This window comes from Oncorhynchus masou, unplaced genomic scaffold, assembly GCF_036934945.1.
Source record: "Oncorhynchus masou masou isolate Uvic2021 unplaced genomic scaffold, UVic_Omas_1.1 unplaced_scaffold_2471, whole genome shotgun sequence".
Lineage (NCBI taxonomy): Eukaryota > Metazoa > Chordata > Actinopteri > Salmoniformes > Salmonidae > Oncorhynchus > Oncorhynchus masou.
This window is the reverse complement of record NW_027008924.1, coordinates 30,113-49,356: the sequence shown is the minus strand read 5'-3', so window position 1 is coordinate 49,356 and position 19,244 is coordinate 30,113. Positions and strand designations below refer to the sequence as shown.

The window sequence follows — 19,244 nt, the reverse complement described above, 5'->3', positions numbered from 1 at the left end:
GGGAAGGAGAGGGCTGGGGTAGGGGAAGGAGTAGGGACTGGGGCAGGGGAAGGGAGTAGGGGGAGGGGGGCTGGGGGCAGGAAGGGAGTAGGGGAAGTAGGGGAGTAGGGACTGGGGTAGGGAAAGGGAGTAGGGGCTGGGGTAGGGGAAGGGAGTAGGGACTGGGGTAGGGAAAGGGAGTAGGGGCTGGGGTAGGGGAAGGGAGTAGGGGACTGGGGTAGGGGAAGGGAGGTAGGGGCTGGGGTAGGGGAAGGGAGTAGGGCTGGGGTAGGGGAAGGGAGTAGGGGCTGGGTAGGGGAAGGAGTAGGGGCTGGGGTAGGGGAAGGGAGTAGGGGGGGTAGGGGAAGGAGGACTGGGGGTAGGGGAAGGGGAGAGGACTGGGGTAGGGAAGGGCAGGGGGGTAGGGGAAGGGGAAGGGAGTAGGGGCTGGGGTAGGGGAAGGGCTGGGGAGAAGGGGAAGGGAGTAGGGACTGGGGCAGGGGAAGGGAGTAGGGGAAGGAGGGGGCTGGGGTAGGGGAAGGGAGTAGGGACTGGGGTAGGGGAAGGGAGGACTGGGGTAGGGAAGGAGTAGGACTGGGGCAGGGAAGGGAGTAGGGACTGGGGTAGGGGAAGGGAGTGGGACTGGGGTAGGGAAGGAGTAGGACTGGGGCAGGGGAAGGAGTAGGCTGGGGTAGGGAAGGAGTGGGACTGGGGGGGTAGGGGGAAGGGGTGGGACTGGGGTAGGGGAAGGGAGTAGGACTGGGGCAGGGGAAGGGAGTAGGGGCTGGGGTAGGGAAAGGAGTAGGGCTGGGGTAGGGGAAGGGAGTAGGGACTGGGGCAGGGAAGGGAGTGGGACTGGGGTAGGGGAAGGGAGTGGGACTGGGGTAGGGGAAGGGAGTGGGACTGGGGTAGGGGAAGGAGTGGGACTGGGGGTGGGGGGGGAAGGGTGGGACTGGGGTAGGGGAAGGAGTGGGACTGGGGTAGGGGAAGGGAGTGGGACTGGGGTAGGGGAAGGGAGTGGGACTGGGGGGGGAGTGGGGACTGGGGAAAGGAGTAGGTGCTGGGGTAGGGGAAGGGGAAGGGAGTAGGGGAAGGGAGTAGGGGCTGGGGTAGGGGAAGGGAGTAGGACTGGGGCAGGGGGAGGGAGTAGGGAGTAGGGAGTAGGGACTGGGGTAGGGGAAGGGAGTAGGGGCTGGGTAGGGGAAGGGAGTAGGGGCTGGGGCAGGGAAGGAGTAGGGAGTAGGGACTGGGGTAGGGAAAGGAGTAGGGGCTGGGTAGGGAAGGAGTAGGGACTGGGGTAGGGGAAGGAGTAGGGGCTGGGGTAGGGGAAGGGAGTAGGGGCTGGGGCAGGGGAAGGAGTAGGGACTGGGGTAGGGAAAGGGAGTAGGGGCTGGGGTAGGGGAAGGGAGTAGGGGCTGGGGTAGGGAAGGGAAGGAGTAGGGGAAGGAGTAGGGGCTGGGGTAGGGGAAGGGAGTAGGACTGGGGCAGGGGGAGGGAGTAGGGACTGGGGTAGGGAAGGGAGTAGGGGCTGGGGTAGGGGAAGGGAGTAGGGGCTGGGGTAGGGGAAGGGGAAGGGAGTAGGGGAAGGGAGTAGGGGCTGGGGTAGGGGAAGGGAGTAGGGACCGGGGCAGGGGAAGGGAGTAGGGGCTGGGGTAGGGGGAAGGGAGTGGGACTGGGGTAGGGGAAGGGAGTGGGACTGGGGTAGGGGAAGGGAGTGGGACTGGGGTAGGGGAAGGGAGTAGGGACTGGGGTAGGGGAAGGGAGTAGGGACTGGGGTAGGGGAAGGGAGTAGGGACTGGGGTAGGGGAAGGGAGTAGGGGCTGGGGTAGGGGAAGGGAGTGGGACTGGGGCAGGGGAAGGGAGTAGGGGCTGGGGCAGGGAGTAGGGAGTAGGGACTGGGGTAGGGAAAGGGAGTAGGGGCTGGGGTAGGGGAAGGGAGTAGGGACTGGGGCAGGGGAAGGGAGTAGGGGCTGGGGTAGGGGGAGGGAGTGGGACTGGGGCAGGGGAAGGGAGTAGGGGCTGGGGTAGGGGAAGGGAGTGGACTGGGGCAGGGGAAGGGAGTAGGGGCTGGGGCAGGGGAAGGAGTAGGGAGTAGGGACTGGGGTGGGAAAGGGAGTAGGGGCTGGGGTAGGGGAAGGGAGTAGGGACTGGGGTAGGGGAAGGAGTAGGACTGGGGCAGGGAAGGGAGTAGGGGGCTGGGGTAGGGGAAGGGAGTAGGGCTGGGGTAGGGGAAGGGAGTAGGGGGCTGGGGTAGGGGAAGGGAGTAGGGGCTGGGGTAGGGGAAGGGAGTAGGGGCTGGGGTAGGGGAAGGGGAAGGGAGTAGGGGAAGGGAGTAGGGGCTGGGGTAGGGGAAGGAGTAGGGGCTGGGGTAGGGAAGGAAGGAGTAGGGGGAAGGGAGTAGGGACTGGGGCAGGGGGAAGGGAGTAGGGGCTGGGGTAGGGAAGGGAGTAGGGGCTGGGGTAGGGGAAGGGAGTGGGGACTGGGGTAGGGGGAAGGGAGTGGGACTGGGGTAGGGGAAGGGAGTAGGGACTGGGGTAGGGGAAGGGAGTGGGACTGGGGTAGGGGGAAGGGAGTGGGACTGGGGTAGGGGAAGGGAGTAGGACTGGGGCAGGGGAAGGGAGTAGGGGCTGGGGTAGGGAAAGGGAGTAGGGGCTGGGGTAGGGGAAGGGAGTAGGGGAAGGGAGTAGGGGCTGGGGTAGGGGAAGGGAGTAGGGACTGGGGCAGGGGAAGGGAGTAGGGGCTGGGGTAGGGAGCAGGGGCTGGGGTAGGGAGTGGTGGCTGGGGTAGGGAAGGGAGTAGGGGCTGGGGTAGGGGAAGGGAGTAGGGACTGGGGCAGGGAAGGGGAGTAGGGGGCTGGGTAGGGGAAGGGAGTAGGGGCTGGGGTAGGGGAAGGAGTAGGGACTAGGGCAGGGAAGGGAGTAGGGGCTGGGGTAGGGGAAGGGTAGGGGCTGGGGTAGGGGGAAGGGGTAGGGGCTGGGGTAGGGGAAGGGGTAGGGGAAGGGGTAGGGGAAGGAGTAGGGTAGGGAAGGGGTAGGGGGAAGGGGAAGGGAGTATGGGAAGGGGTAGGGGAAGGGTAGGGAAGGGGTAGGGGAAGGGGTAGGGAAGGAGTAGGGGAAGGGGTAGGGGAAGGGGTAGGGGTAGGGTAGGGGAAGGGAGTGGGACTGGGGTAGGGGAAGGAGTGGGGACTGGGGTAGGGGAAGGAGTAGGACTGGGGCAGGGGAAGGGAGTAGGGGCTGGGGCAGGGAAAGGAGTAGGGGCTGGGGTAGTGGAAGGGGAAGGGAGTAGGGGAAGGAGTAGGGGCTGGGGTAGGGGAAGGGAGTAGGGACTGGGGCAGGGGAAGGGAGTAGGGGCTGGGGTAGGGAGTAGGGGCTGGGGTAGGGAAGGGAGTGGTGGCTGGGGTAGGGGAAGGGGAGTAGGGACTGGGGTAGGGGAAGGGAGTAGGGACTGGGGCAGGGGAAGGGAGTAGGGGCTGGGGTAGGGGAAGGAGTAGGGACTAGGGCAGGGGAAGGGAGTAGGGACTAGGGCAGGGAAGGAGTAGGGGCTGGGGTAGGGGAAGGGGTAGGGGCTGGGGTAGGGGAAGGGGTAGGGGCTGGGGCTGGGGCTGGGGTAGGGGAAGGAAGGGGTAGGGGTAGGGGAAGGGAGTAGGGGAAGGGGTAGGGAGGGGTAGGGGAAGGGGAAGGAGTATGGGAAGGGGTAGGGGAAGGGAAGGGGGAGTGGGGAAGGGAACAGGGACTGGGGCAGGGAAGGGAGTAGGGACTGGGGCAGGGAAGGGAGTAGGGGCTGGGGCAGGGGAAGGAGTAGGGAGTAGGGACTGGGGTAGGGAAAGGAGTAGGGCTGGGGTAGGGGAAGGGAGTAGGGACTGGGGTAGGGGGAAGGAGTAGGGGCTGGGGTAGGGGAAGGGAGTAGGGGCTGGGGTAGGGGAAGGGGAAGGGAGTAGGGGAAGGGAGTAGGGGCTGGGGTAGGGGAAGGAGTAGGGAAGGAGTAGGGACTGGGGCAGGGAAGGGAGTAGGGACTGGGGCAGGGAAGGGAGTAGGGGCTGGGGCAGGGAAGGGAGTAGGGAGTAGGGACTGGGGTAGGGAAAGGGAGTAGGGGCTGGGGTAGGGGAAGGGAGTAGGGACTGGGGTAGGGGAAGGGAGTAGGGGCTGGGGTAGGGGAAGGGAGTAGGGGCTGGGGTAGGGGAAGGGGAAGGGAGTAGGGGAAGGGAGTAGGGCTGGGGTAGGGGAAGGAGTAGGACTGGGGCAGGGGAGGGAGTAGGGAGTAGGGACTGGGGTAGGGGAAGGAGTAGGGGCTGGGGTAGGGGAAGGGGAAGGGAGTAGGGGAAGGAGTAGGGGCTGGGGTAGGGGAAGGAGTAGGGGCTGGGGCAGGGGAAGGGAGTAGGGAGTAGGGACTGGGGTAGGGAAAGGGAGTAGGGGCTGGGGTAGGGGAAGGAGTAGGGACTGGGGCAGGGGAAGGGAGTAGGGCTGGGGCAGGGGAAGGGAGTGGGACTGGGGCAGGGAAGGGAGTAGGGGCTGGGGCAGGGGAAGGGAGTAGGAGTAGGGACTGGGGTAGGGAAAGGGAGTAGGGGCTGGGGTAGGGGAAGGGAGTAGGGGCTGGGGTAGGGGGAGGGAGTGGGGACTGGGGCAGGGAAGGGAGTAGGGGCTGGGGTAGGGGAAGGAGTAGGGGCTGGGGTAGGGGAGGGAGTGGGACTGGGGCAGGGGAAGGAGTAGGGGCTGGGGTAGGGGAAGGAGTGGGACTGGGGCAGGGAAGGGAGTAGGGGCTGGGGGCAGGGAGTAGGGAGTAGGGACTGGGGTAGGGAAAGGGAGTAGGGGCTGGGGTAGGGGAAGGGAGTAGGGACTGGGGTAGGGGAAGGAGTAGGACTGGGGCAGGGAAGGAGTAGGGGCTGGGGTAGGGGGAAGGAGTAGGACTGGGGTAGGGGAAGGGAGTAGGGGCTGGGGTAGGGAAGGAGTAGGGGCTGGGGTAGGGGGAGGGAGTGGGACTGGGGCAGGGGAAGGAGTAGGGGCTGGGGTAGGGGAAGGAGTGGGACTGGGGCAGGGGAAGGGAGTAGGGGCTGGGGCAGGGAAGGGAGTAGGGAGTAGGGACTGGGGGTAGGGAAAGGGAGTAGGGGCTGGGGTAGGGGAAGGAGTAGGGACTGGGGTAGGGGAAGGGAGTAGGACTGGGGCAGGGGAAGGGAGTAGGGGCTGGGGTAGGGGAAGGAGTAGGACTGGGGTAGGGGAAGGAGTAGGGGCTGGGGTAGGGGAAGGAGTAGGGGCTGGGGTAGGGGAAGGGAGTAGGGCTGGGGTAGGGGGAAGGGAAGGGAGTAGGGGAAGGAGTAGGGGCTGGGGTAGGGGAAGGAGTAGGGGCTGGGGTAGGGAAGGAGTAGGGGAAGGAGTAGGGACTGGGGCAGGGGAAGGAGTAGGGGGCTGGGGTAGGGGAAGGGAGTAGGGGCTGGGGTAGGGGAAGGGAGTGGGACTGGGGTAGGGGGAAGGGAGTGGGACTGGGGTAGGGGAAGGGAGTAGGACTGGGGCAGGGGAAGGGAGTAGGGGCTGGGGTAGGGAAAGGAGTAGGGGCTGGGGTAGGGGAAGGGAGTAGGGACTGGGGCAGGGGAAGGGAGTGGGACTAGGGCAGGGGAAGGGAGTAGGGGACTGGGGTAGGGGAAGGGAGTGGGACTGGGGTAGGGGAAGGGAGTGGGACTGGGGTAGGGGAAGGGAGTGGGACTGGGGTAGGGGAAGGGAGTGGGACTGGGGTAGGGGAAGGGAGTGGGACTGGGGTAGGGGAAGGGAGTAGGACTGGGGCAGGGGAAGGAGTAGGGGCTGGGGTAGGGAAAGGAGTAGGGGCTGGGGTAGGGGAAGGGGAAGGGAGTAGGGGGAAGGGAGTAGGGGCTGGGGTAGGGGAAGGGAGTAGGACTGGGGCAGGGGGAGGGAGTAGGGAGTAGGGACTGGGGTAGGGGAAGGGAGTAGGGGCTGGGGTAGGGGAAGGGAGTAGGGGCTGGGGCAGGGGAAGGGAGTAGGAGTAGGGACTGGGGTAGGGAAAGGGAGTAGGGGCTGGGGTAGGGGAAGGGAGTAGGGACTGGGGTAGGGAAGGGAGTAGGGGCTGGGGTAGGGGAAGGGAGTAGGGGCTGGGGCAGGGGAAGGGAGTAGGGACTGGGGTAGGGAAAGGAGTAGGGGCTGGGGTAGGGGAAGGAGTAGGGGCTGGGGTAGGGGAAGGGAGTAGGGGAAGGGAGTAGGGGCTGGGGTAGGGGAAGGGAGTAGGACTGGGGCAGGGGGAGGGAGTAGGGAGTAGGGACTGGGGTAGGGAAGGAGTAGGGGCTGGGGTAGGGGAAGGGAGTAGGGGCTGGGGTAGGGGAAGGGGAAGGGAGTAGTGGAAGGGAGTAGGGGGCTGGGGTAGGGGAAGGAGTAGGGACTGGGGCAGGGGAAGGAGTAGGGACTGGGGTAGGGGAAGGAGTAGGGACTGGGGTAGGGGAAGGAGTAGGGACTGGGGCAGGGGAAGGGAGTAGGGACTGGGGTAGGGGAAGGGAGTAGGGACTGGGGTAGGGAAGGAGTAGGGGCTGGGGTAGGGGAAGGGAGTGGGACTGGGGTAGGGGAAGGGAGTGGGACTGGGGTAGGGGAAGGGACTGGGACTGGGGTAGGGGAAGGGAGTAGGGACTGGGGTAGGGGGGAAGGGAGTAGGGACTGGGGAAGGGAAGGGAGTAGGGACTGGGGTAGGGGAAGGGAGTAGGGGCTGGGGTAGGGGAAGGGAGTGGGACTGGGGGCAGGGAAGGAGTAGGGGCTGGGGCAGGAGTAGGAGTAGGGACTGGGGTAGGGAAAGGGAGTAGGGGCTGAGGTAGGGGAAGGAGTAGGGACTGGGGCAGGGGAAAGGAGTAGGGGCTGGGGTAGGGGAGGGAGTGGGACTGGGGCAGGGGAAGGGAGTAGGGGCTGGGGTAGGGGGAAGGGAGTGGGACTGGGGCAGGGGAAGGGAGTAGGGGCTGGGGCAGGGGAAGGGAGTAGGGAGTAGGGACTGGGGTAGGGAAAGGGAGTAGGGGCTGGGGTAGGGGAAGGGAGTAGGGACTGGGGTAGGGGAAGGGAGTAGGACTGGGGCAGGGGAAGGGAGTAGGGACTGGGGCAGGGGAAGGGAGTAGGGGCTGGGGTAGGGGAAGGGAGTAGGGACTGGGGTAGGGGAAGGGAGAAGGACTGGGGCAGGAAGGGAGTAGGGGCTGGGGTAGGGGAAGGGAGTAGGGAAGGGAGTAGGGGCTGGGGTAGGGGAAGGGAGTAGGGACTGGGGCAGGGGAAGGGAGTAGGGGCTGGGGTAGGGAGTAGGGGCTGGGGTAGGGGGAAGGGAGTGGTGGCTGGGGTAGGGGAAGGGAGTAGGGACTGGGGTAGGGGAAGGGAGTAGGGACTGGGGCAGGGGAAGGAGTAGGGGCTGGGGTAGGGGGAAGGGAGTAGGGACTAGGGCAGGGGAAGGGAGTAGGGGCTGGGGTAGGGGAAGGGGTAGGGGCTGGGGTAGGGGAAGGGGTAGGGGCTGGGGTAGGGGAAGGGGTAGGGGAAGGGGTAGGGGGGAAGGGAAGGGGTAGGGGAAGGGGTAGGGAAGGGGAAGGGAGCATGGGAAGGGGTAGGGAAGGGGGGTAGGGGAAGGGGAAGGGGTAGGGGGAAGGGAGTAGGGGAAGGGGTAGGGAAGGGTAGGGGAAGGGTAGGGGTAGGGGTAGGGGAAGGGGTAGGGGAAGGGAGTGGGACTGGGGTAGGGGAAGGGAGTGGGACTGGGGTAGGGGAAGGGAGTAGGACTGGGGCAGGGGAAGGAGTAGGGGCTGGGGTAGGGGAAGGGAGTAGGGACTGGGGCAGGGGAAGGGAGTAGGGGCTGGGGTAGGGAGTAGGGGCTGGGGTAGGGGAAGGGAGTGGTGGCTGGGGTAGGGGAAGGGAGTAGGGACTGGGGTAGGGGAAGGGAGTAGGGACTGGGGCAGGGGAAGGAGTAGGGGCTGGGGTAGGGGAAGGAGTAGGGACTGGGGCAGGGGAAGGAGTAGGGGCTGGGGTAGGGGAAGGGGTAGGGGCTGGGGTAGGGGGGAAGGGGTAGGGGCTGGGGCTGGGGTAGGGGAAGGGGGGGGCTGGGGCTGGGGTAGGGAAGGGGAAGGGGTAGGGGTAGGGGAAGGGAGTAGGGGAAGGGGTAGGGGAAGGGGTAGGGGAAGGGGAAGGAGAATGGGAAGGGTAGGGGGAAGGGGTAGGGAAGGAGTATGGGAAGGGGTAGGGGAAGGGGAAGGGAGTAGGGGAAGGGAGTAGGGACTGGGGCAGGGAAGGGAGTAGGGACTGGGGCAGGGGAAGGGAGTAGGGACTGGGGTAGGGGAAGGGAGCAGTATGTAAACACACCTCAGAGAAGAAGTTGATTTCTGTTACCCACAAATATAGGGTCAGCGTACTCTTCCCAACAAAGATAATTGTTTTATTGTCTGTCATGTGTATGTTAATTCAATGGTTCAAATCTTTGAGTGACAGTTGCAAACAAAACATAGGATGAGACAGGAGGAAATGAAAAACAAGTGGAATTAATTAATTGTGGGTTAACTGTACATAATATATATATACTCATGAATGCCTTTCTTAGTGTGTCATAAACTCAGGATGACATTCGGTATGTTTCCTACTGTCAACAGGGAGGAAATCCTGCAGGTGATCAAATTGGGGTAAGTTGGTAGGTGGTGTGTCTGTTTCAACAAATACCATTACATGGATTTGGGCGGCAGGTAGCCTAGTGGTTAGAGTGTAGAGGCGGCAGGGTAGCCTAGTGGTTAGAGTGTAGAGGCGGCAGGTAGCCTAGTGGTTAGAGTGTAGAGGAGGCAGGTAGCCTAGTGGTTAGAGTGTAGAGGAGGCAGGTAGCCTAGTGGTTAGAGTGTAGAGGTGGCAGGGTAGCCTAGTGGTTAGAGTGTAGAGGTGGCAGGTAGCCTAGTGGTTAGAGTGTAGAGAAGGCAGGTAGCCTAGTGGTTAGAGTGTAGAGGCGGCAGGGTAGCCTAGTGGTGAGAGTGTAGAGGCGGCAGGGAGCCTAGTGGTTAGAGTGTAGAGGAGGCAGGTAGCCTAGTGGTTAGAGTATAGAGGCGGCAGGGTAGCCTAGTGGTTACAGCGTTGGACTAGTAACCGTAAAGGTTGCAAGATCGAATCCCCCGAGCTGACAAGGTACAAATCTGTCGTTCTGCCCCTGAACAAGGCAGTTAACCCACTGTTCCTAGGCCGTCATTGAACATAAGAATTTGTTCTTAACTGACTTGCCAAGTTAAATAAAGATCAATCATTTGTATTGCCTTTTGTCAGTGCCTATCACGCAGGGGGATCCGTACATATAGACAGCGATGTTAGACGTTTTGTCTTATCATGCAGGGGGATCCGTACATATAGACAGCGATGTTAGACGTTTTGTCTTATCATGCAGGGGGATCCGTACATATAGACAGCGATGTTAGACGTTTTGTCTTATCATGCAGGGGATCCGTACATTTAGACAGAGATGTTAGACGTTTTGTCTTATCATGCAGGGGGATCCGTACATATAGACAGCGATGTTAGACGCTTTGTCTTATCATGCAGGGGGATCCGTACATTTAGACAGCGATGTTAGACGTTTTGTCTTATCATGCAGGGGGATCCGTACATTTAGACAGCGATGTTAGACGTTTTGTCTTATCATGCAGGGGGATCCGTACATTTAGACAGCGATGTTAGACGTTTTGTCTTATCATGCAGGGGGATCCGTACATTTAGACAGAGATGTTAGACGTTTTGTCTTATCATGCAGGGGGATCCGTACATTTAGACAGCGATGTTAGACGTTTTGTCTTATCATGCAGGGGGATCCGTACATTTAGACAGCGATGTTAGACGTTTTGTCTTATCATGCAGGGGGATCCGTACATTTAGACAGCGATGTTAGACGTTTTGTCTTATCATGCAGGGGGATCCGACATTTAGACAGCGATGTTAGGCGTTTTGTCTTATCATGCAGGGGGATCCGTACATATAGACAGCGATGTTAGACGTTTTGTCTTATCATGCAGGGGGATCCGTACATTTAGACAGCGATGTTAGACGTTTTGTCTTATCATGCAGGGGGATCCGTACATTTAGACAGCGATGTTAGACGTTTTGTCTTATCATGCAGGGGGATCCGTACATTTAGACAGCGATGTTAGACGTTTTGTCTTATCATGCAGGGGGATCCGTACATTTAGACAGCGATGTTAGACGTTTTGTCTTATCATGCAGGGGGATCCGTACATTTAGACAGAGATGTTAGACGTTTTGTCTTATCATGCAGGGGATCCGTACATTTAGACAGAGATGTTAGACGTTTTGTCTTATCATGCAGGGGGATCCGTATATTTAGACAGCGATGTTAGACGTTTTGTCTTATCATGCAGGGGATCCGTACATTTAGACAGCGATGTTAGACGTTTTGTCTTATCATGCAGGGGGATCCGTACATTTAGACAGCGATGTTAGACGTTTTGTCTTATCATGCAGGGGGATCCGTACATTTAGACAGCGATGTTAGACGTTTTGTCTTATCATGCAGGGGGATCCGTACATTTAGACAGAGATGTTAGACGTTTTGTCTTATCATGCAGGGGATCCGTACATTTAGACAGCGATGTTAGACGTTTTGTCTTATCATGCATGGGGGGATACATTTAGACAGCGATGTTAGACGTTTTGTCTTATCATGCAGGGGGATCCGTACATTTAGACAGCGATGTTAGACGTTTTGTCTTATCATGCAGGGGGATCCGTACATTTAGACAGCGATGTTAGACGTTTTGTCTTATCATGCAGGGGGATCCATACATTTAGACAGCGATGTTAGACGTTTTGTCTTATCATGCAGGGGATCCGTACATTTAGACAGCGATGTTAGACGTTTTGTCTTATCATGCAGGGGGATCCGTACATTTAGACAGCGATGTTAGACGTTTTGTCTTATCATGCAGGGGGATCCGTACATTTAGACAGAGATGTTAGACGTTTTGTCTTATCATGCAGGGGGATCCGTACATTTAGACAGCGATGTTAGACGTTTTGTCTTATCATGCAGGGGGATCCGTACATTTAGACAGCGATGTTAGACGTTTTGTCTTATCATGCAGGGGGATCCGTACATTTAGACAGAGATGTTAGACGTTTTGTCTTATCATGCAGGGGGATCCGTACATTTAGACAGCGATGTTAGACGTTTTGTCTTATCATGCAGGGGGATCCGTACATTTAGACAGCGATGTTAGACGTTTTGTCTTATCATGCAGGGGGATCCGTACATTTAGACAGCGATGTTAGACGTTTTGTCTTATCATGCAGGGGGATCCGTACATTTAGACAGCGATGTTAGACGTTTTGTCTTATCATGCAGGGGGATCCGTACATTTAGACAGCGATGTTAGACATTTTGTCTTATCATGCAGGGGGATCCGTACATTTAGACAGCGATGTTAGACGTTTTGTCTTATCATGCAGGGGGATCCGTACATTTAGACAGCGATGTTAGACGTTTTGTCTTATCATGCAGGGGGATCCGTACATTTAGACAGCGATGTTAGACGCTTTGTCTTATCATGCAGGGGGATCCGTACATTTAGACAGCGATGTTAGACGTTTTGTCTTATCATGCAGGGGGATCCGTACATTTAGACAGCGATGTTAGACGTTTTGTCTTATCATGCAGGGGATCCGTACATATAGACAGCGATGTTAGACGTTTTGTCTTATCATGCAGGGGGATCCGTACATTTAGACAGCGATGTTAGACGTTTTGTCTTATCATGCAGGGGGATCCGTACATTTAGACAGCGATGTTAGACGTTTTGTCTTATCATGCAGGGGGATCCGTACATTTAGACAGCGATGTTAGACGTTTTGTCTTATCATGCAGGGGATCCGTACATTTAGACAGCGATGTTAGACGTTTTGTCTTATCATGCAGGGGGATCCGTACATTTAGACAGCGATGTTAGACGTTTTGTCTTATCATGCAGGGGGATCCGTACATATAGACAGCGATGTTAGACGTTTTGTCTTATCATGCAGGGGGATCCGTACATTTAGACAGCGATGTTAGACGTTTTGTCTTATCATGCAGGGGGATCCGTACATTTAGACAGAGATGTTAGACGTTTTGTCTTATCATGCAGGGGGATCCGTACATTTAGACAGAGATGTTAGACGTTTTGTCTTATCATGCAGGGGGATCCGTACATTTAGACAGCGATGTTAGACGTTTTGTCTTATCATGCAGGGGGATCCGTACATTTAGACAGAGATGTTAGACGTTTTGTCTTATCATGCAGGGGGATCCGTACATATAGACAGAGATGTTAGACGTTTTGTCTTATCATGCATGGGGATCCGTACATTTAGACAGAGATGTTAGACATTTTGTCTTATCATGCAGGGGGATCCGTACATTTAGACAGAGATGTTAGACGTTTTGTCTTATCATGCAGGGGGATCCGTACATTTAGACAGAGATGTTAGTTATTTGCCTGATTCGGTGCTCACAAAAACAAAAAGACTACCTCACATTGGGATTGAACCCACAACTCTCTGAACTTTAGCTCACAGCCTGCTCCACTTGGCGCTGACAACAACTCCAGGGCAAGCCACTAGCTTACTTCATAGTAATGGTGTTGTTTATGTTTAACCCTCGCCCTAAACCTTAACCACTTTGAAATGAATTAAATAAAAAAAATAGACGTTTGTCCGTACCACTTCAGATTTCGACGTTAAACAGTGATATCTTGTCGTATCAGGGTGGATCCCAAGGTGATCAGGGTGGATCCCCAAGTGATCAGGGTGGATCCCCAGGTGATCAGGGTGGATCCCCAGGTGATCAGGGTGGATCCCCAAGTGATCAGGGTGGATCCCAAGGTGATCAGGGTGGATCCCCAGGTGATCAGGGTGGATCCCAAGGTGATCAGGGTGGATCCCCAAGTGATCAGGGTGGATCCCAAGGTGATCAGGGTGGATCCCCAGGTTGATCAGGGTGGATCCCCAAGTGATCAGGGTGGATCCCCAGGTGATCAGGGTGGATCCCCAGGTGATCAGGGTGGATCCCCAGGTGATCAGGGTGGATCCCCAGGTTGATCAGGGTGGATCCCCAAGTGATCAGGGTGGATCCCCAGGGGATCAGGGTGGATCCCCAGGTGACATGGGTGTAGGTCTGACTTCAAAAGAGGCTACTGATGGCCGTTCTCTGACACTCCACTCTGTTCACAGGGAAACCTACCGGTCATGGATGGACAGCCAATATTCAAACCTGTAAGTAACATCTCTGTGAGTCAGGATAGATTTGTTTTGTCCTAAGTATACATACATACAGTATACACTACATGCTGACTCCTGTCTTATGTGTATCAGCCTGTCCCGTACACCATCTTGATTCCAGGAGGGATGTCTACGAAGAAGACCATCGTCATCAGAGGCATGGTGCCTCTAGGAGCGAACAGGTCTGTAGGACCCTAACCTCTAACCCCATTACCCTATCCCCTAACCCCTATCTCCTAACCCCTATCTGAGGCATGGTGCCGCTAGGAGCAAACAGGTCTGTAGTACCCTAACCCCTATACCCTAACCCCTATACTCTAACCCCTAACCCTACAGAGCTAAGCGGTTGGTGGTCACCATTTAACATACTGTGTGTGTGTGTGTGTGTGTGTGTGTGTGTGTGTGTGTGTGTGTGTGTGTGTGTGTGTGTGTGTGTGTGTGTGTTTTACCAGAAGGGTTAGAATTAATATTAGGATTAGGAGTTAGGGTTATGTTAAGGTTGGGTTAGGGTTAAGGTTAGATTTAGGGTTAGGGTTATGTTAAGGTTGGGTTAGGGTTAAGGTTAGATTTAGGGTCAGGGGAAATGGATTTAGCATTACAAAATGTTCCTTTTTTTAGTCAACGATCTACACAAAATACACTGTAATGTCAAAGTGGAAGAAACATTCTAACATTTAAAAATGTTTTATGGACAATTACACACTAAAATACACTTGAGTATACAAAATACAAACCATTGACAACATCTGTGCTTTCCATTCAACATGAATAACTATGTGGTTGGGGTTCTGTGTGTTGCAGGTTCAACATGACTAACTCTGTGGTTGGGGTTCTGTGTGTTGCAGGTTCAACATGAATAACTCTGTGGTTGGGGTTCTGTGTGTTGCAGGTTCAACATGAATAACTCTGTGGTTGGGGTTCTGTGTGTTGCAGGTTCAACATGACTAACTCTGTGGTTGGGGTTCTGTGTGTTGCAGGTTCAACATGAATAACTCTGTGGTGGGGTTCTTTGTGTTGCAGGTTCTCGATTAACTTCAAAGTGGGCAGCTCAGGGGACATAGCGTTCCACCTAAACCCTCGTGTGCAGGAGAGAGCTGGTGAGAAACAGTTTTATTGGTGGGAGCTGGGAGACGGAGGAGAGAGAGATCACCATCAACCCCTTCCTGGAGGGACAGTACTTTGATGTGAGTAAACAAGGAACAGGTCTGTGTCAAGAATATTACCCTATTCCCTACATAGTGCACTACTTTAGACCAGAGCCATATAGAACCCTATTCCCTACATAATGAACTACTTTAGACCAGAGCCCTATAGAACCCTATTCCCTACATAGAGAACTACTTTAGACCAGAGCCATATAGAACCCTATTCCCTACATAATGAACTACTTTAGACCAGAGCCCTATAGAACCCTATTCCCTACATAGTGCACTACTTTAGACCAGAGCCATATAGAACCATATTCCCTATATAGTGAACTACTTTAGACCAGAGCCCTATAGAACCCTATTCCCTACATAGTGCACTACTTTAGACCAGAGCCATATAGAACCATATTCCCTATATAGTGCACTACTTTAGACCAGAGCCCTATAGAACCCTATTCCCTACATAGTGCACTACTTTAGACCAGAGCTCTATAGAACCCTATTCCCTACATAGTGCACTACTTTAGACCAGAGCCATATAGAACCATATTCCCTATATTGTGAACTACTTTTGACTTGGGCCTATGAGGCTCTGGTGAAAAGGGAGTAGGGTGGCATTTGGGGTGTAGCCCATATCTATGGACATACAGTACCAGTCAAAAGTTTGGACACACCCACTCATTCAAGGGTTTTTCTTTATTTTACTATGTTCTACATTGTAGAATAATAGTGAAGACATCAAAACTATGAAACAACACATACGGAATCATGTATTAACCAAACAAAGTGTTAAACAAATCAAAATATATTTTAGATTTTAGATTCTTCAAAGTAGCCACCCCTTTGCCTTGATGACAGCTTTGCACATTCTTGGCATTCTCTCAACCAGCTTCACCTGGAATGCTTTTCCAACAGTCTTGAAGGAGTTCCCACATATGCTGAGCACTTGTTGGCTGCTTTTCCATCACTCTGCGGTCCAACTCATCCGAAACCATCTCAGTTGGGTTGAGGTTGGGTGATTGTGGAGGCCAGGTCATCTGATGCAGCACTCCATCACTCTCCTTTTGGTCAAATAGCCCTTACACAGCCTGGAGGTGTGTTGGGTCATTGTCCTGTTGAAAAACAAATGACTAAGCGCAAACAAGATGGGATGGCGTATCACTGCAGAATGCTGTGGTAGCAATGCTGGTTAAGTGTGCCTTGATTTCTAAATACATCACAGACAGTGTCACCAGCAAAGCCCCCCCACACCATAACACCTCCTCCTCCATGCTTCACGGTGGGAACCACACATGTGGAGATCACCCTTTCACCTACACTGCATCTCACAAAGACACGGAGGTTGGAATCAAAAATGTCAAATTTGGACTCATCAGGCAAAAGGACAGATTTCCACCAGTCTAATGTCCATTGCTCATGTTTCTTGGCCCAAGCAAGTCTCTTCTTATTATTGGTGTCCTTTAGAAGTGGTTTCTTTGCAACAATTTGACCATGAAGGCCTGATTCACACAGTCTCCTCTGAACAGTTGATGTTGAGATGTGTCTGTTACTTGAACTCTGTGATGCATTTATTTGGGCTGCAATTTCCGAGGCTGGAAACTCTAATGAACAAATCAAATCAAATTGTATTTGTCACATGCGCCGAAAACAACAGGTAGACCTTACCTTGAAATGCTTATTTACAAGCCCTTAGTCAACAATGCAGTTCAAGAAATAGAGTTAAGAAAATATTTACTAAATAAACTAAAGTAAAAAAAATAAATCTAATCAATCACAAATCAAATCAAATTTCATTTGTCACATACACATGGTTAGCAGATGTTTATGCGAGTGTAGCGAAATGCTTGTGCTTCTAGTTCCGACAATGCAGTAATAACCAACGAGTAATCTATCCTAACAATTTCACAAAAACTACCTTATAGACACAAGTGTAAAGGGATGAAGAATATGTACATAAAGATATATGAATGAGTGATGGTACAGAATGGCATAGGCAAGATGCAGTAGATGGTATCGAGTACAGTATATACATATGAGATGAGTAATGTAGGGTATGTAAACATTATATTAAGTAGTATTGTTTAACGTGGCTAGTGATACATTTTTTTCATAAATTGTTACATTGTTAAAGTGGCTGGAGTTGAGTCAGTGTGTTGGCAGCAGCCACTCAATGTTAGTGGTGGCTGTTTAACAGTCTGATGACCTTGAGATAGAAGCTGTTTTTCAGTCTCTCGGTCCCAGCTTTGATGCACCTGTACTGACCTCGCCTTCTGGATGATAGCGGGGTGAACAGGCAGTGGCTCGGGTGGTTGTTGTCCTTGATGATCTTTATGGCCTTCCTGTGACATCGAGGCTATATACAGGGTGTTACGGTACAGAGTCAATTTGGAGGCTATATACAGGGGGTACCGGTACAGAGTCAATGTGGAGGCTATATACAGGAGGTACCAGTACAGAGTCAATGTGGAGGCTATATACAGGGTGTACCAGTACAGAGTCAATGTGGAGGCTATATACAGGGGGTACCAGTACAGAGTCAATGTGGAGGCTATATACAGGAGGTACCAGTACAGAGTCAATGTGGAGGCTATATACAGTGGGTACCGGTACAGAGTCAATGTGGAGGCTGTATACAGGGGGTACCGGTACAGAGTCAATGTGGAGGCTGTATACAGGGGGTACCGGTACAGAGTCAATGTGGAGGCTATATACAGGGGGTAGCGGTACAGAGTCAATGTGAAGGCTATATACAGGGTGTACCAGTACAATGTGCGGGGGTACAGGTTAGTTAAGGTAATTTGTACAGTAGGTAGGGGTGAAGTGACTATACATAGATAATAAACCGTGAGGAGCAGCAGTGTAAAAACAAAAGGGGGTCAATGTAAATAGTCCAGATGACCATTTGATTAGCTGTTCAGGAGTCTTATGGCTTGGGGGTCGAAGCTGTTAAAGAGCCCTTTGGACCTAGACTTGGCACTCCGGTACCACTTGCCGTGCGGTAGCAGAGAGAACAGTCTATGACTGGGGTTGCTGGAGTCTATGACAATTCTTTGGGCCTTCCTCTAACACCGCCTGGTATAGAGGTCCTGAATGCCAGGAAGCTTGGCCCCAGTGATGTACTGGGTCATACGCACTACCCTCTGTTGTGACTTCCGGGTCAGATGCTGAGCAGTTACCAGACCAGGCGGTGATGCAACCGGTCAGGATGCTCTCGATGCAGTAGAGGTACCTCTGGGTCTTCCTTTCCTGTGCCGGTCCTCATGAGAGACAGGTACCTCTGGGTCTTCCTTTCCTGTGGCGGTCCTCATGAGAGACAGGTACCTCTGGGTCTTCCTTTCCTGTGGCGGTCCTCATGAGAGACAGGTACCTCTGGGTCTTCCTTTCCTGTGGCGGTCCTCATGAGAGACAGGTACCTCTGGGTCTTCCTTTCCTGTGGCGGTCCTCATGAGAGACAGGTACCTCTGGGTCTTCCTTTCCTGTGCCGGTCCTCATGAGAGACAGGTACCTCTGGGTCTTCCTTTCCTGTGGCGGTCCTCATGAGAAACAGGTACCTCTGGGTCTTCCTGTGGCGGTCCTCATGAGAGACAGGTACCTCTGGGTCTTCCTTTCCTGTGGCGGTCCTCATGAGAGACAGGTACCTATGGGTCTTCCTGTGGCGGTCCTCATGAGAGACAGGTACCTCTGGGTCTTCCTTTCCTGTGGCGGTCCTCATGAGAGACAGGGACCTCTGGGTCTTCCTTTCCTGTGGCGGTCCTCATGAGAGACAGGGACCTCTGGGTCTTTATTTCCTGTGCCGGTCCTCATGAGAGACAGTTTCATCATAGCGCTTGATTGTTTTTTGCGACTGCACTTGAAGAATTTTTCAGAGTTCTAGACATTTTCCTGGATTGACTGACCTTCATGTCTTAAAGTAATGATGGACTGTCGTTTCTCTTTGCCTATTTGAGCTGTTCTTGCCATAATATGTACTTGGTCTTTTACCAAATAGGGCTATCTACTGTATGCCACCTATCCCTTGTTACAACACAACTGATTGGCTCAAACGCATTACAAAAAAGGAATTCCACAAATGAACTTTTAACAAGGCACACCTGTTAATTGAAATGCATTCCAGGTGAAGCTGGTTGAGAGAATGTCAAGAGTGTGCAAAGCTGTCGTCAAGACAAAAGGTGGCTACTTTGAAGAATCTCAAATCTCAAATATATTTTGATTTGTTTGACAATTGTTCAGTTACGACATGATTCCAGTTGTGTCATTTCATAGTTTTGATGTCTTCACTATTATTCTGGGTGGCAGGTAGCCTAGTGGTTAGAGTGTAGAGGAGGCAGGTAGCCTAGTGGTTAGAGTGTAGAGGCGGCAGGGTAGCCTAGTGGTTAGAGTGTAGAGGCGGCAGGGTAGCCTAGTGGTTAGAGTGTAGAGGCGGCAGGGTAGCCTAGTGGTTAGAGCATTGGTCCAGTAACCGAAAGGTTGCTACATCGAATCCCATGAGCTGACAAGGTAAAAATCTGTCATTCTGCCCTTGAACAAGGTAGTTAACCCACTGTTCCTACGCGGTCATTTTAAATAAGAATTTGTTCTCAGCTGACTTGTCTAGTTAAATAAAGGTAAACTAAATACTGTTCTACAATATAGTAAAGAGAAAAAACCTGGAATGAGTAGATGTATCCAACCTTTTGACTGGTACTGTACATAAAATATAAGTTCACAGTTGGATTAGTATCCTTTCTGTTTGTCATCTCACTCCTCATCAAGTCTCTTCGATGTGCTCTGTTTTTAATGCTTATTAATCTGTCTGTCTGTCTGTCTGTCTGTCTGTCTGTCTGTCTGTCTGTCTGTCTGTCTGTCTGTCTGTCTGTCTGTCTGTCTCTGTCTCTCT

At 54.0% G+C, this 19,244-nt stretch overlaps 1 pseudogene; it reads left to right on the top strand.

Annotated features, from left to right (window-relative positions):
* LOC135533580 (galectin-4-like) overlaps positions 1 to 19,244 on the top strand; it is a 29,262-nt pseudogene that overhangs the window by 9,451 nt on the left and 567 nt on the right.